This window comes from Polypterus senegalus, chromosome 9 (assembly GCF_016835505.1).
Source record: "Polypterus senegalus isolate Bchr_013 chromosome 9, ASM1683550v1, whole genome shotgun sequence".
In the NCBI taxonomy this organism is placed as follows: Eukaryota; Metazoa; Chordata; class Cladistia; order Polypteriformes; family Polypteridae; genus Polypterus; species Polypterus senegalus.
The window spans coordinates 5,633,002-5,650,743 of NC_053162.1; the positions used below are offsets into that span (position 1 = coordinate 5,633,002).

A 17,742-nucleotide genomic window follows, 5' to 3' on the forward strand; every position below is an offset into this window, starting at 1 on the left:
ATTATGTCCTGTTATGGGAGTTGCTAGACTCAAAAATAAATTGGCTGGGCCTGAAATAGGAGGATAGTTATGTCATACAAAAACAGTAAAAATACAAATAGTTCATTTCCTTTTTTTTTTAATTACAAGATTAGTGGTTGGCAAAATCCTATAGCTGTGTGGAAAGTCACTCCTCCACAGAACACAATTGTTTACACACCTGTGGGGAATTTTGATCAGGAGCAAAATTAACAGAACATGCAGTTGGAATTATTGAGCCTGACCTCTTTTTACAAAAACACCCATCCATCTTCCAAACCCAGCAACCTAGAGCAGACTCGCAATGACACAGTAAAACATCCCAGTAAACATCAGATGCAACACAACTGAACAACCCCTGGACAGGGCGCAAGTCTTTATTCACATAGTCATACATCTGGGCCAATTTACTATCACCAATCCACCTAACCTGTCTGGAGGAAAACCATATGGACGCAGCAAGAACATGCAAACTCCACACACGGAGTACCAGAGACTTGAACCCCAGCCTCCTTGTGGTCAGGCAGCAGCATCACCAGCTGCCCCCTTTTAAATAAACATGTACATGAGTTATTGGAAGTAATGCTATAGTTATCAGCCACCTACAGCTTGATAGGCTGAATGCTCTTCTCCAGTTTGTTAAATGCCTTATGACCTATTTATGTTTTAATTTATGTGCTTTCATTTCTCTCGTAGAGCGCCCTCAGCTGGCATCTGGAGTGAAAGTGTATCTCTGCTTGTGGGTGCTGACCACCTGCCTCAGTGCCATTGCCACCATCACATGGGACCTTCGGATGGACTGGGGCTTAGTTCGTGGGCAGCGTTTGCTACGAGAGGAGACCGTCTACTCACATGCAGTAAGGCCTCATTTGTATCTAGGCAGAGGAGTGCTTGAATGCCTTTGCCATTTATAGTGTTTCTGGGTCCCCCTGGTGGAGTCTAGAAGCAGCTGCAAGTTTTCACTGATCGTCACGGCCGGAGGATATGGAGAAATATTGCAGCTAAAATGAGATAGATAGATAAGAAAGGCACTATATGATATATAGATAGGGATGGGACTACATAACTACATAATAGATAGATAAGCAAGGCACTATATAATAGATAGATAGATAGATAGATAGATAGACAGATGTGAAAGGCACTATATAATAGATAGATAGATAGATAGATAGATAGATACAGTAGGTATGTAAAACACTATAAGAAATAGATTCAAGATTCTCAGGATTCATAGCTAGAGAGATATGAAAGTCACTATATACAAGTGATATATGTGAAAGGCACTAAATAATAAGCAGATATAAAAAACACTATATAAAAATAGACTTGTGGTAGACAGTAGTATTTTAGGGACTTCCAAAACTCGACTTGATGTTTTTTAGTGGAATTAAGTGGACAGGACTGGTGAGGTTTGTTGAGCTGAATGGCCTGTTCTCATCCAGTTTATTCTAATATGAAATGACATTATACGAGGTGTGGCAGAAAAGTAATGAGACTGGCAACACTGCAAGCGATCTGGCAACGCTGCGCTGTTGTCCTTGATAGAGCCCGTGTATCAGTGCCCTCCCATAGCTCAGTGCGAGTTTCAACTCCTTCCGTTAACTACGTGATTTTTGTGACTGCTGCTATTAGCGAAGTTGTGTTTTTGGTTGTGTGAACCGCAAAATGGAACAGCAGAATTTGGAGCAACGTTGTGCCATTAAACGGCAAGTGTGACGTTTGAAAAGTTAAAACAGGCCTATGGGGAACATTCTTTATCGAGCTCAAGTTTTTCAGGAGGCCTTCAACTTCGAAAACCAATGAAAACATCGAACGTGTGAACACTCTTGTGAGATCAGACCGTCGTTTAACATTAAGAATGTTGAGTGCACAATTAAATTTGAACAGATTTACCGCTCATCAAATTTTGACTGAACATTTGCACGTGCGAAAGGTCTGTGCGAAAATGTTGCCGAAAAACTGCCCTCTCCATAACAGAATTTTTGACCTCAAAAGGCATTCCTGTGGTTCTCCAGCCCCCTTATTCACCTGACCTCAGTCTCTGTGACTTTTCCTTTTTCCTAAACTGAAAAGTGTCCTCAAAGGACGTCATTTCGGGACTTTAGAAAACATCCAAAAGAGTGTAACGGACATGCTGAAGACCATACCGGTTGAAGACTTCTAGTGCTGCTACCAACAGTGGGAACAGCGTCTCCATCGGTGTGTAGCTGCCCAGGGAACTACTTTGAAGGGGATAACATTGATGTTTGAAAAAAAGAAAAACTTTGGTAAATAAAAAATCAGTCTCATTACTTTTCTGCCACACCTCGTATATACAGTAATCCCTCCTCGATCGCGGGGGTTGCGTTCCAGAACCTCCCGCGATAGGTGAAAATCCGCGAAGTAGAAACCATATGTTTGTATGGTTATTTTTATATACAGTGGGATGCAAACGTTTGGGCAACCTTGTTAATAGTCATTATTTTCGTGTATAAATCGTTGGTTGTTACAATAAAAAATGTCAGTTAAATATATCATATAGGAGACACACACAGTGATATTTGAGAAGTGAAATGAAGTTTATTGGATTTACAGAAAGTGTGCAATAATTGTTCAAACAAAATCAGGCAGGGGCATAAATTTGGGCACCGTTGTCATTTTATTGATTCCCAAACTTTAATTATTGGAACTCCAATTGGCTTGGTAAGCTCAGTGACCCCTGACCTACATACACAGGTGAATTCGAGTATTTAAGGGGTCAATTGTAAGTTTCCCTCCTTCTTTAATTTTCTCTGAAGAGTAGCAACATGGGGGTCACAAAACAACTCTCAAATGACCTGAAGACAAAGATTGTTCACCATCATGGTTTAGGGGAAGGATACAGAAAGCTGTCCCAGAGATTGAAGCTGTCTGTTTCCACAGTTAGGAACATATTGAGGAAATGGAAGACCACAGGCTCAGTTCAAGTTAAGGCTCGAAGTGGCAGACCAAGAAAGATTTCGGATAGACAGAAGCGATGAATGGTGAGAACAGTCAGAGTCAACCCACAGACCAGCACCAAAGACCTACAACATCATCTTGCAGCAGATGGAGTCACTGGGCATCGTTCAACCATTCGGCACTTTACACAAGGAGATGCTGTCTGCGAGAGTGATGCAGAGGAAACACAAACAGAGCCGCTTGAGGTCTGCTCAAGCACATTTGGACAAGCCAGCTTCATTTTGGAATAAGGTGCTGTGGACTGATGAAACTAAAATGGAGTTATTTGGGCATAACAAGGGGCGTTATGCATGGAGGAAGAAGAACACAGAATTCCAAGAAAAACACCTGCTGCCTACAGTCAAATATGGTGGTGGTTCCATCATGCTGTGGGGCTGTGTGGCCAGTGCAGGGACTGGGAATCTTGTCAAAGTTGAGGGACGCATGGATTCCACTCAGTATCAGCAGATTCTGGAGACCAATGTCCAGGAATCAGTGACAAAGCTGAAGCTGCGCGGGGCTGGATCTTTCAACAAGACAACGACCCGAAACACTGCTCAAAATCCACTAAGGCATTCATGCAGAGGAACAAGTACAACGTTCTGGAATGGCCATCTCAGTCCCCAGACCTGAATAGAATTGAAAATCTGTGGTGTGAGTTAAAGAGAGCTGTCCGTGCTCAGAAGCCATCAAACCTGAATGAACTCGAGATGCTTTGTAAAGAGGAATGGTCCAAAATACCTTCAACCACAATCCAGACTCTCATTGGAACCTACAGGAAGCGTTTAGAGGCTGGAATTTCTGCAAAAGGCGGATCTACTAAATATTGATTTCATTTCTTTTTTGTGGTGCCCAAATTTGTGCACCTTCCTGATTTTGTTTGAACAATTACTGCACACTTTCTGTAAATCCAATAAACTTCATTTCACTTCTCAAATATCACTGTGTGTCTCCTATATGATATATTTAACTGACATTTTTATCGTAACAACCAACGATTTATACAGGAAAATAATGACTATTAACAAGGTTGCCCAAACTTTTGCATCCCACTGTATTTTAAGCCCTTAGAAACTCTCCCACACTGTTTATAAATATTCTCCGCACAGTTAAAAAGTAAACCCTCGTTTATCACGGTTAATCTGCTCCAGACAGATAAATGAATTTTCACGAAGTAGGATTCTTTAATTATAAATCTAATATTTTTGCAGTTAGAGCATAGAAAACCTGTTTATGACCTTCTAAATATGTTTTTTTAACGTTATTAGAGCCCTCTAGACATGAAATAACACCCTTTAGTCAAAAGTTTAAACTGTGCTCCATGACAAGACACAGATGACAGTTCTTTCTCACAATTAAATGAATGCAAACATATCTTCCTCTTCAAAGGAGAGCCGTCAGGAGCAGAGAATGTCAGAGAGAGAGAGAAAAGTAAACAATCAAAAATCAATAGGGCTGTTGGGCTTTTAAGTGGAAGCACCGCGATAAAGCGGCCACAACGAAGGGATCAATGTGAAGGTAGTCTTCCAGCATTTATTACAGAAGCGTCCGTATCTTCAAAGCAAACAGCCCCTCTGCTCACACCCCTTCCGTTAGGAGCAGAGAATGTCAGAGAGTGAGAGAGAGACAGAGAAAAGCAAACAATCAAAAATCAATACAGGCTGTTAGAGCTCGGAAGTGTGCGAAGCACCATGTGGGAAGCATATCGTATATCTTTGAGGAGTTTTATTTAATACATAATACGTGCTCTGATTGCGTAGCTTCTCAGCCATCCGTCAATAGTGTCCCTTGTATGAAATCAACTGGGCAAACAAACTGAGGAAGCATGTACCATAAATTAAAAGACCCATTGTTCGCAGAAATCCGCGAACAACGAAAAATCTGTGATATATATTTAGAAATGCTTACATTTAAAATCCGCGATAGAGTGAAGCCATGAAAGTCGAGCCTTGATATAGCAGGATCACTGTACACAATATAAATGACATATTATATATATATATATATATATATATATATATATATATATATATATATACAGTGGTGTGAAAACTATTTGCCCCTTCCTGATTTCTTATTCTTTTGCATGTTTGTCACACAAAATGTTTCTGATCATCAAACATATTTAACCATTAGTCAAATATAACACTAGTAAACACAAAATGCAGTTTTTAAATGATGGTTTTTATTATTTAGGGAGAAAAAAAATCCAAACCTACATGGCCTGTGTGAAAAAGTAATTGCCCCTTGTTCAAAAATCACCTAACTGTGGTGTATCACACCTGAGTTCAATTTCCGTAGCCACCCCCAAAGCCTAATTACTGCCACACCTGTTTCAATCAAGAAATCACTTCAATAGGAGCTGCCTGACACAGAGAAGTAGACCAAAAGCACCTCAAAAGCTAGACATCATGCCAAGATCCAAAGAAATTCAGGAACAAATGAGAACAGAAGTCATTGAGATCTATCAGTCTGGTAAAGGTTATAAAGCCATTTCTAAAGCTTTGGGACTCCAGCGAACCACAGTGAGAGCCATTATCCACAAATGGCAAAAACATGGAACAGTGGTGAACCTTCCCAGGAGTGGCGGCCGACCAAAATTACCCCAAGAGCAGAGGCGACTCATCCGAGAGGTCACAAAGACCCCAGGACAACGTCTAAGAACTGCAGGCCTCACTTGCCTCAATTAAGGTCAGTGTTCACGACTCCACCATAAGAAAGAGACTGGGCAAAACGGCCTGCATGGCAGATTTCAAGGCGCAAACTACTGTTAAGCAAAAGAACATTAGGACTCGTCTCAATTTTGCTAAGAAACATCTCAATGATTGCCAAGACTTTTGGGAAAATACCTTGTGGACTGATGAGACAAAAGTTGAACTTTTTGGAAGGCAAATGTCCGTTACATCTGGCGTAAAAGGAACACAGCATTTCAGAAAAAGAACATCATACCAACAGTAAAATATGGTGGTGGTAGTGTGATGGTCTGGGGTTGTTTTGCTGCTTCAGGACCTGGAAGGCTTGCTGTGATAGATGGAACCATGAATTCTACTGTCTACCAAAAAATCCTGAAGGAGAATGTCCGGCCATCTGTTCGTCAACTCAAGCTGAAGCGATCTTGGGTGCTGCAACAGGACAATGACCCAAAACACACCAGCAAATCCACCTCTGAATGGCTGAAGAAAAACAAAATGAAGACTTTGGAGTGGCCTAGTCAAAGTCCTGACCTGAATCCAATTGAGATGCTATGGCATGACCTTAAAAGGCGGTTCATGCTAGAAAACTGTCAAATAAAGCTGAATGACAACAATTCTGCAAAGATGAGTGGGCCAAAATTCCTCCAGAGCGCTGTAAAAGCCTCATTGCAAGTTATCGCAAACGCTTGATTGCAGTTATTGCTGCTAAGGGTGGCCCAACCAGTTATTAGGTTCAGGGGGCAATTACTTTTTCACACAGGGCCATGTAGGTTTGGATTTTTTTTTCTCCCTAAATAATAAAAACCATCATTTAAAAACTGCATTTTGTGTTTACTTGTGTTATATTTGACTAATGGTTAAATGTGTTTGATGATCAGAAACATTTTGTGTGACAAACATGTAAAAGAATAAGAAATCAGGAAGGGGCCAAATAGTTTTTCACACCACTGTATATATATATATATATATATATATATATATATATATATATATATATATATATAATACAATACAATTTATTTTTGTATAGCCCAAAATCACACAAGTAGTGCCCAATGGGGTTTAACAGGCCCTGCCTCTTGAAAGCCCCTCATCCTTGACTCTGTAAGAAGACAAGAAAAAAACTCCCAAAAAAACCCTTTTTGGGAAAAAATGGAAGAAACCTCAGGAAAGGCAGTTCAAAGAGAGACCCCTTTTCAGGTAGGTTGGGCATGCAGTGGGTGTCAAAAAGAAGGAGGTCAATACAATACAATACAATACAATACACAGAAAAATCCTCAATACAGTATAAAAATCAAAATTTTACAAGAACAGACCAGAACTTAACAGTAGATGATATCACATAATATAATTTGGATTTGTTTAGAGTCCTAGAGACCTCAGCCATCAAGCTGCCTCCCCCATTTGGCCATTCCACAGCTGAAACAGCGCTGAGCCAGCCAATCTGATTAAAGGACCCCTCTACCCCATGACTTCCTGTGATTCTCCATCAAGGATGACTTTATCTTAGGCAGGTACAACAACTTGGCAGGAGTGCCATGGCACCAAGTGCCATATTTGAGTACCGAGAAAACAGAATAGGTGAGGGTTAGTATCAAATTCTAACTGTCATGTTACTTCTGTTTTAGTGCTAATGACTGACAACAAAGATGCAGTCTGTACAGTTAATCAGCAGCTCTAGTCAGGGTGTGCTAAACTGAAGTAGTGAGTCTTCAGCTGGGATTTAAAAACTGAGACCGAAGGGGCATCTCTTATACTAGCAGGCAGACCACTCCACAGTTTAGGGGTCCTGTAACTAAAAGCTCGACCTCCCACTGTTATTTATTTAATTCTTGGAATCATAAGAAGACCGGCATCTTGAGATCTTAATGTGCGCTCTTGTGTGTAATTCATGATAAGTTCATACAAGTAAGCCGGACCTCCGCTATTTAATGCTTTATATGTTAAAAGGAGGATTTTGAAATCTGCCCTAAACTTAACCGGGAGCCAGTGTAAGGATTTAAGAACTAGAGTGATGTGTTCGTATTTTCTTGTTCTTGTAATAATTCTTGCAGCAGCATTTTGGATTAACTGGAGGCTGAATAAAGAACAGTTTGAACAGCCAGTGAACACCGCATTGCAGTAGTCAATCCTGCTAGAAATAAATGCAGGAATTAATTTCTCAGAATCCTGTTTATTTAGAAAGCGCCTTAATTTCCTAACATTTTTGAGATGGAAGAAACATGATTTAGACAACTTTGTAATGTGTTTTTTAAATGACATGCTAGAGTCAAAGAGAACTCTTAGATTGCGGGCCGATTCAGTAAAATTAATAGGGACTCCAACTGAGTTAAATGATGACAGAATATTGTTGTGATCAGCGTCATTCCCTCAAACAATTAACATCTCTGTTTTATCTGTGTTTAAAGACAAGTATTTATCAATCATTCACTCCTTTAATTCGCTAACACAACTAATTAAAGACAACATTGGAGAAACTTCATTTGATTTGAATGAAAGGTATAACTGGGAGTGAAACTTAACATGCTGTTTCCTAATGAGAGATCCCAGTGGAAGCTTGTAAAGTGAAAACAGTAAAGGTCTGAGTACTGAGCGCTGTGGGACACCATATTGAACTTCTGTGTGTAATGATGGAGTCCTGTCAGCACATTTCTGTACATAATGGAATCGATTTGATAAATGAGAACTAAACCAAGCGAGCACGGGACCCATAAGTCCAACAACATTTTCTAGCCTGTGCAGTAAAATCGAATGGTCAATGGTGTCAAATGCTGCACTTAAGTTAACAACAGAATTACAGTGGAGTTTCCTTCATCAGAGGATATCGGATTGTCATTTACAACCTGTGTTAGTGCCGTTTCTGTACTATGACCAGTGCAGAAACTAGACTGGAATTTCACAAATAAATTGTAATGCGTAAAGTGTGACTGAAGCTGACTGGCGACTACTTTTTCTAGTATTTTAGAGAGAAAGGGTAAATTTGAAATAGGCCTATAATTATTTAGTATCAACATTTATTATAGCACATATTCATACAAAAAAATGTAGCTCAAAGTGCTTTACAAAATGAATAGAAAAATAGAAGACACAATAAAAAATAAACATAAGTCAACATTAATTAACATAGAAGCTAGCTAGTATGCGGTTTGTACTGTGATGCTGAGATCTGGGATCTTATATTTTTAATTTTCTCATTGAAGAAGTTCATAAAGTCCGTACTGCTAATATCTGTTGGTATTTTGCACTGTTGATCTGAATTCCCATTTGTTAATTTAGCCACTGTCTAAAAGTACCCGAGGGTTTTTATTATTGCTATCTATTAATGTAGAATAGTATTCTGAGCGAGCTTTAAAGAGGGCTTTTTTTATATTTATTAACACTCTCTGTCCATGCAATTTGAAAGACATGTAGCTTTGTTGTTCTCCATCTGCGCTCCAGTTTTCGACACTCTAATTTAAGAGCTCGAGTGTTTTCATTAAACCAGGGAGAGTTTCTATGTGCTTTGATCACTTTTGTTTTAAGGGGAGCCACTGTGTCCAGAGCATCTCTCAAGGTCACATTATAATGTGATATTAGCTGATCTAAATTGTTTTCCACGTTTACATTTGATGTTAACTGATCTAAATGGTTTTCCACAATTACACTCGACTTACTCAAGGTATCTATAAATTTTGAAGCAGAATTACAATCTAGATGTCGCACTGTCTTTGTTTTAATCTGTGAGTGCGTTGGCATGGGCAGAACTAAATCAAATGTAATTAAGAAGTGATGGAAATAACTTCATTTAATGGAGTAATATTTAAATTTTGAATTTCAACTTTGTAAGTTATAATTAAATCTAATGTGTGGTTATGATTATGAGTTGGACCTTTGACAATCTGACAAAATCCTACTGAATTTAACAAATAAGTAAAACATTTGCTAAAAGTGTCAGTTTCCACATCAATGTGTACATTAAAATCCCCATCAGAACTACGTGATCATAATTTATAGCCAAATCAGACAGAAGGTTGCTAAATTCAGTCATGAACAATGAATATGGCCCTGGTGGTCTGTAGACTAGCACTATAATTGTGTTGGAATCTGTTTTAATATTTAAAATGAATGAAAGGAAAAGATGTAAAGTTGCCTAAATTTTTAGAAGTGATTTGCATTTTGTTACAATGAATTATTCCAAGGCCTCCTCCTTGACCAGAATCTCTAGACTGAAGGAACGAGTATCCATCTGGTGACGCCTCAGCTAGGGTAACAGTGTCATATTTACTAAACCAGGTTTCAGTAGAAGACACAGATCAGATTTTGTACTTAATATATATCATTTACCAAAACAGCTTTAGTGCCAAGAGAGCGAATGTTCAATAAACAGCATTTAAAACTGCATGGTTCTTTCTGAACTGCTGATATATTTTTGTTTTAATTTGAATTAAATTTCTATTACAGATGCCCTGGTGGAGGTCTGGTTTTATCCCTTGGTCTAATTATACACCTTATTTTTGGTTATCAATTAATTTATGGTTTGTATCAAGACTAAATTTACTGGATGCCCCACAACAGGGATTATGGGTAACAGCTTCAGGAAAATAACAGGTGGGATAAACAACAGCCTGTGATTTAAGATCACATGACTGCGGCCTGGATGGTGCTCTAATCAGTCAACCAGGCAGTTTTGCTGCCATATTTTGGGATAATACATAAGATCCCTCCAGTTAGGATGAAGACCATCTCTTCTGAAAAATCCAGGCCTTTCCCAAAAATCATCCCAATTGTTCACAAATGCTATGCTTTTATTTGCACACCAGGTTTCTAGCCAGCAGTGAAAGGAATGCAATCTGCTATAAATCACATCCCTCTATATAATCTTGGTAAGGGACCAGATACAATTAAATTCCGACATTTTGTTTTAGCTTTGGTGCATAGAGATGAAGTTCCTCTTAATACCTCAGATTGCTGTAAATAAATATCATTAGTGCCGACATGCAGCAATAAGGTAGATACTTCATCGTCAGCACAATGCGGCCTTATGCCAGAAATCTTGGCCCCTGCAGGCATTTAACATTAACTGCTGGTTTAACATAGTTTGGATGTCTAACATTCCGCACTATGGAATCGCCAATTATGAGCACTTTCTTATTCTCAGTTTCTGCGGAGTGCTGAGAATCTGTTCTGGGTCAGAATTGGTGACCTGGGTGCTGGGGACTAAATTTTGGATTCTTAGACCCCGTCTTACTGTTACCCACTCGCCCTGTGGCTGAATTGGTGCTGCTGACTTTGGGCGCGCACTGACTACAGTGGGACCTGGAGAGACTGAAGCGAATCAGAAGTAGCCGAATTGTCTAAACAAACCGAGTCGATCCAATTTTCGGTTTGCCTAATGCTATCAGATTCCTAACGCGTCCTCCAATTCGTATTTTCCCACCAACTCTAAATTAACTAAACATTTTGGCAGGTGAAGCTATCTGCACTGTCGGCGGAAAACCTGAGCTGTACATACTGCAGGACACACAACATATAAACGTGCCCTCAACGGGCAGAGAGCAGATAGAACTTACGTTTAGCGCTGATATCATCTTCTCCGTTTTTGTAGCAACTTCGGTGCTTCGGCATTTTCTGCGTTCAGCTGAATCACTAAGAGACCGTCGGCTTTAAGTTTCCACCACCTACTGAGCAATCGACTTTTGATTTCTCACTCCCGGTTATTTCTCCTGGTCAACTGTCGGCTTTACTTCTTTATGGCTTTAATAGAGTTCTATATTTCTGTATTCTGAGACCAGTCCAACCTGTCATTGATGTGGATCCCCATGAAAACATATAGAAGTGCACCACCGCTAAAAGCTCTTTTGGTGTGGCGAAAGTTAAAAACAATTTCTCTGGTTTTGCTGAGCACCTGACTCCTCTCCTCTGTCTTACCCCTCTCATCAATACATCTGATTGCTGCAGAATCATCTGAGAATTTCTGCAAGTGACATGACCTTCTGTTACATTTATAGTATGAGGTGTGCGAAGTGAAGAGAAAAGGAGACAGGACTATACCTTTGGTGCTCCAGTGTTGCTCACCGCCGTATCAGAGACACAGTCCTTGATCCTCACAAAGTGTGGTGTTCAGCTGGACAGGTAGTCCATCATCCAGGACACCATAGGTTCATCCACCTGCATATCTCTGAGCTTATCCCTTGTCAAAATTCCAAAAATGATGGTTAAATGATACAAGAACCACTAACAAATACCGGTCCAAGGAACAGTCAGAAATGGAGCTGCCAGACAAATCACAACAGTAATGTCAGTCTTTATGAAAAGACAGTTTGTAGGGAACTGTGAAGCATAAAAGCGGCCTACCTTCAATAGTGAATCGTGGTGTTAATGTGAAGAGGATCACTGTAATCCCCCCCAAATGTGTTTTGTATTGCCACGCATGAGGATCACATTCCAGGCTAAAATAGGGCATGCAATCCCCCCAGGGCAAGAGGGTGTGACACCGCTAACAGTACTGTTTTCTCCTCTGCAGCTCTGAGAAGCTGCCCATTGAGGGTACCTAAGCCCTGCCCACAACAATTACTGTATAGTATAGCCCTGTTTCAGGCAGGTCCGTATAAATACAAGAGGAAGATGGCAGAATCCACTGCATCGACTGAACAGTGTCATCTCCAGACAGAGGAGTAGCTTCAGTGACAGACTTTTGTCACCGTCCTGCTCCACTGACAGACTGAGGAGATCTTACCTCCTCCACACTATGCGACTCTTCAATTCCACCCGGGGGAGTAAATGCTAACATTACTTAAAGTTATTGTCTGCTTATTTTATTTTTATTTTTTTCATTTTTATTACTATTTAATGTAATATTGTTTCTTTGTATCAGTATACTGCTGCTGGATTATGTGAATTTCCCCTTGGGATTAATAAAGTATCTATCTATCTATCTATCTATTATATAGTACCATATATATCATATAGTGCCTTTCATATCTATCTATCTATACTTGTATTATATAGTATTATATATATCATATAGTGCCTTTCATATCTATCTATCTAACAAAATAGATATGCTAATGTTTGTGATGCACCATCTGTTGAAATGAAAAAATCTATCTATCATATAGTGCCTTTCATATCTATCTATCTATCTATCTATCTATCTATCTATCTATCTCAGTCTAAGGCTAGCAGTCCCCTATGATGGAGCTTCTTGACTTGGACCTGCTCGAGAGAGCTGAACCTTCAGGAGAGCCCCTGATAGGACTCCTTTCTGTTGCACCACCGCACACTCATTTTTACTGTGTTTTGGAGAACTGCAGTAAACAGGGTAGCCCAGTTGGCACCCCAATTTTCTTTGGGTACTTCTTTGCACCATTTGCTCTTAACACTGTAGGTACAATTTGGACAATTAAACACAAAGTTTCTGTCCCCATCTATATTTAACCCAGTGTATGACCTTAACCTGCCAATGCTTTGATTGTAGAGAAAAGCCAAGCAAAATGACCCCTTTAATTGGCTAACTAAAAGGATTACAATATGCAAGCTTTCGAGGCAACTCAGGCTCAGACAAGATGTAATACAGATACTGGAGTTCCCTGTGTTTAGAAACAACATTGGTAAGATGTCGCTGTCCATGTGTGCCAGTTTCTTCCACCGGGTCTTCAATGCCATGTAGATTGTAGAAATGATATAAACCATGCTGGTAATTTTTAAATAGTTTTGAGTAAAGCTATCTGTGACAGCTGAGCCGTGTCATTACCTAATGTACGGCAGCATCCCCTCATTGCTAAACACAACAAAAATCCTAATGAAGATCAACACATTCTGTACTCCGTAATTATTTTCAAAGGTCACATGCCTCATGGAGTAAGTGATGATGACGCACGAGTAATTTATAATCTTGTTTATTAGTTGTGGCCATCTGTAGACTGCTTTGACCATGTTCTCTGACTACTTCCTAGGCCTACTACTACTGTGCCATGCTGCTGGATGTGCTGCTGCGGGTCTCCTGGGCGCTCAATGTCAGCTTTGCCCAGATGAAACAGTCGGATACAGCTGGCTTCATCACTACTGTGTTAGCTCCTCTGGAGGTTTTCAGGTGGGTCCATCCTTTACTTGATCGTGTATCATACGGTACAAAGTCCAGTAAGCAAGGTGGAGTAATGGTTCAAATGTTGTTTAAGTCGCCTTGGACACAGGCATCAGCCAAATAAACAAATACAAATAATAACAATGTTCTCCATTAAATGTTGGTGCAAATGGTCCCTTTCACAGGAATGCAGTTTCAACATGTTTTACATACAAAGTAGACGGCTGTAATGAACTCAGATGCAAAACAACCTCAAACAGGCCTGGCAAATTACATTTCCACCTAAACCCCATGTGTTGGCCTCAGACTCTGGGAGGGCTGCAACAGCTGCAGGGGTTCATTAAGGCCAACAGACTTCATCCCATCGATGTCGTGAACCAGAGGTTCCTAAGCACAATAATTCCCTGCAATGACTCGAAAAGCCCACTAGAGAGAGAAAACCGTCAAAGCCCAGCTGGTCACAAAAAGGGCAAAAGTAGAAACTTTATAAATAAAAAGATTTACTTATACAAAGAAATGCTCCACAGCACAAAACAAGTTCTAAGAAGCACAAATGCTCTGAAGGCAGTACCTTCAAAATAGACAATCCCAAAATCAAACATAGCCCCAATATGAAATCCAACAGTCAGAAAAAAAAAATTCAAAAAGAACAAAAAATAAAGGAGAGCTCACCAACCACCTAGCGCTTTCAATGAACCGCAAGGGACTGAGTTTTGCTCAGCCTTTATGTGGCTAAGCACAGTTCTTTGATGGTGATAGATAGGTGCCCTCCCCAGGTGGGACCACCCACAAACCACAAGGCAAAAAGAGAAAAAGATACATACATTTTAGGAAACTAAATGATCAACAATGTAAAAATAAAAATTGAGCAACAAACACCTAAAAGAGACATCTGAAAACCAGCTATAGCGGAATGTGGCTGAAAAATTACAATTTCTACCCGTGCGTATATCATACAATATTTCTTTCCATAAAATACTTTCAAAGAAAACAATTATGTTATGAACATTTTGATGGTCTTTAAGAAAAAATTAACCATTTTGGAATCATAGGCATCCCCGAGTTCACGTATATGGAGAGGGTAATTTAAATATCTCTTACGTCTCATAAAACAACATGAAACTTAACTTTTGCAGTTTTACAGACTGGGGCGATTTTCAAACATGCGCCGCCACTGTTAACAGCAGGATGATCTTTGCAGTCATTTAGGGTCGCATGGCTGGATGACAGGCGCTAGGGTCACTTGTGTTAATCTTCTTGTATTATCCTGAGCATCCTGTCTCCAAAAAGATCATGGAAAAGCTACTCCTTTGAATGTGAAATATGAAGTGAAAAAAGCATTCGTAGGCAGCCTTGTGAAATGAATTTAATAAAGGGAAATGTCTAATTAGGGTGTGTTGTCTACTATATACTATTGTCTGTCTATTTTCATGCATTTTGATGTTATTTGAGCAAAAATTAGAATAATTTTATGGGCCCAGGAAATGCTTAGTTTTTTTTTTTTTCACTTAAATTAATCGAAATTAGGTGTTCACGTTGTGAGAAGGGGTTTTCTGAAATAGATCGTCTTCACAAAGTGGGCAAAACTTGTATCTGATTAAGCAGGATGACTATGTCATAGTCTAGGAGTCCCAAAGCATATAAACGCCAAGAAGTTCAGAAACACTCCCAAAAATGCCCACTAGAGGGAGGGTAGACCACCAAATTCCAGCTATACAGTATATAGGAGCAACACAGAATCTTTATAAAAATAAAGGTTTATTTCCACTGAGGCTCCTTTATAACAACAGCAATACAGCTGCATAGTGTCTTACTGTGACACAAAAACACTGAAGACTTTCAGCCAACAAACTATTCAGCAGAAGCGAGTTGAGAAACACGACTGGGACTCCTTTACACCAAAATGCCGTACAACTGTATAGTGTCTCACTGTGACTGGGACTCATCACCATGTCCAAAGTTTTCTATCTTTTTAGTCATTCTGGTGTGTGTTCAGGCCATAGTGTGTGTATTTATTTATTTACTAGGCGACTGGGAGCCTGATCAAATCGGGCTACAAATTTCTAGGTTTGTGAAATCCATACTTTCTCTGCAAAGAATTATTTTGTTTTTTTTAAGTCCTTGAAACGATTTTGAACTAATTTCTGCTTAAAATAGACCTTTTCGGCCGTTGTAATGACGAGCTTCCTGTTTAAACGGGGCTGCAAGACGTGAGCTCAGCTCTTCGGCGCACCTCATTTGATTTTTTCTGGCAAACAAATTTTCAAAACAAACTGTATTTTACGACTCTAATCAGAGTCGGAGTAATAATTATGGTTGGCGTGGTCATTTTAGATCTGAGATCGGCTAAAATTTAAACAATGACCGTTGTTAATATCCAGCCGTCATTACTCAGTTTGCCAATAGATGTCAGAAGGACGGATGCCAAAGCCGAACTGCCCAAAGATAGATTTCGACGTACCAAGCAAATGGCGATACGTTCTAAATTACTTACGGTTCCAGAGCTGTCGAAGGGTTTAAGTCAGTCGACGATGTTAGTCCTGGAAAGTACGCCCCACCAAACCAACGTTCCAAAAACTAACCGAACTTACTGTTATCTACTCGAACCAACGCCTACTTACTATACTCGGACATCCAGCGGCTTCACTGAAGCATTCAAAGATTCTTAGCCAATCATGCAATACTGCACCCGCGTTTGCCACGTTATGTTCTAACTGCAGAGGCCGAGTCCCATTGCATGGTTCTAAGTTGTATTAAGTCGAGGTATTGACGTGAACACCATACATATGGGGTATTGATGCAAACACCATATATACGGATACTATCAAATTATATATAAGGATTTAAAGAGCTTTTGTAAAAAGCCAAATTCCCCCCTGGTGACAAATAAAGTTAATTTTACCCATCCATGAAGCTCCGAAGATGACAAAGGGCATAAAGGACTTACCAGTAAGGTAATTCAAGACAAAGTCTCAATACAATTATCCAAAATTAACTCAAAAAAATGAAGCTGAAAATCCAATAAACACATAAGCACAGCAAAAAAAAACACACAACTAATTCACCAACTCCTTAGCACACTCAAAATGAACCACCAGGAGTTGTGGGAGACCATCTAGATTTATAGGGTAAAGAGCAGTTCCTGGTAGTGCCAGTGACTCTCAAATGGCAGGCTTTATGAGAACACTTACAAACTACACCCATCAGGGTTCAGCGGGCAGCACATGGAGCTCTTTGTGCCATCTGATTCATTCAGCAGATTTCTCTTTCTCTCATTACTTCTTTCATTCCTCCCAGCTGTCCACACCTTGCATGACAGTGCATGTCTAAATGTGCTTTTATGGTCTCCAAGTCACAAGGGGTTTTCAGCTTTCTTTTTTTTTTCCCCACCCAGGAGGTTCATTTGGAACTTCTTTCGGCTGGAGAATGAACATCTCAACAATTGTGGTCAGTTCCGAGCAGTAAGAGACATTTCCATCACTCCACTGACTGCTGAAGGACAGGCTGCACTTGAAAGGCTCATGGACCAAGAGGACAGGGCCAGGGAGAGCAGGAAGCAGGCGGCTACCAACAGAAAGAGCAACTTCTCATTTAGACATCTAAGGTGAGTCACATGATGTGCAGTGGAGATATTTCATTTTATTGGCTGGGTGTGGAGAATTCAGAACTAAAAATATTCAACAGCGTATGCATCTATGGAGTAGAGATTTGACATTTAGCCAATTCCACCCATCAGTCTTACACAATTACTGTAGAATGCTGAAGATCTCAGCATGGCTTGAGTTTTTACACACACCTAACCTCTTCTACTTGAAGGCTGGTAAATATGCAAGTATAATTTTACGGAAACGGAGATGACATGATGGGGTTTTTTCAAGATTCAAGATCCTTTATTTGTCACATGCATAGTTATACAGGACAACACGCAGTGAAATGCATCCTGATCCGCTTATCAAAAACTGTGCAAAGTTAGAAGAATATCAGTTAGATTAACAAAGTCCTAGATTG

General features: G+C 39.8%; 1 pseudogene; it reads left to right on the forward strand.

Moving 5' to 3' along the window:
* Positions 1–17,742, forward strand: part of LOC120535281 — a 149,228-nt pseudogene that overhangs the window by 121,297 nt on the left and 10,189 nt on the right.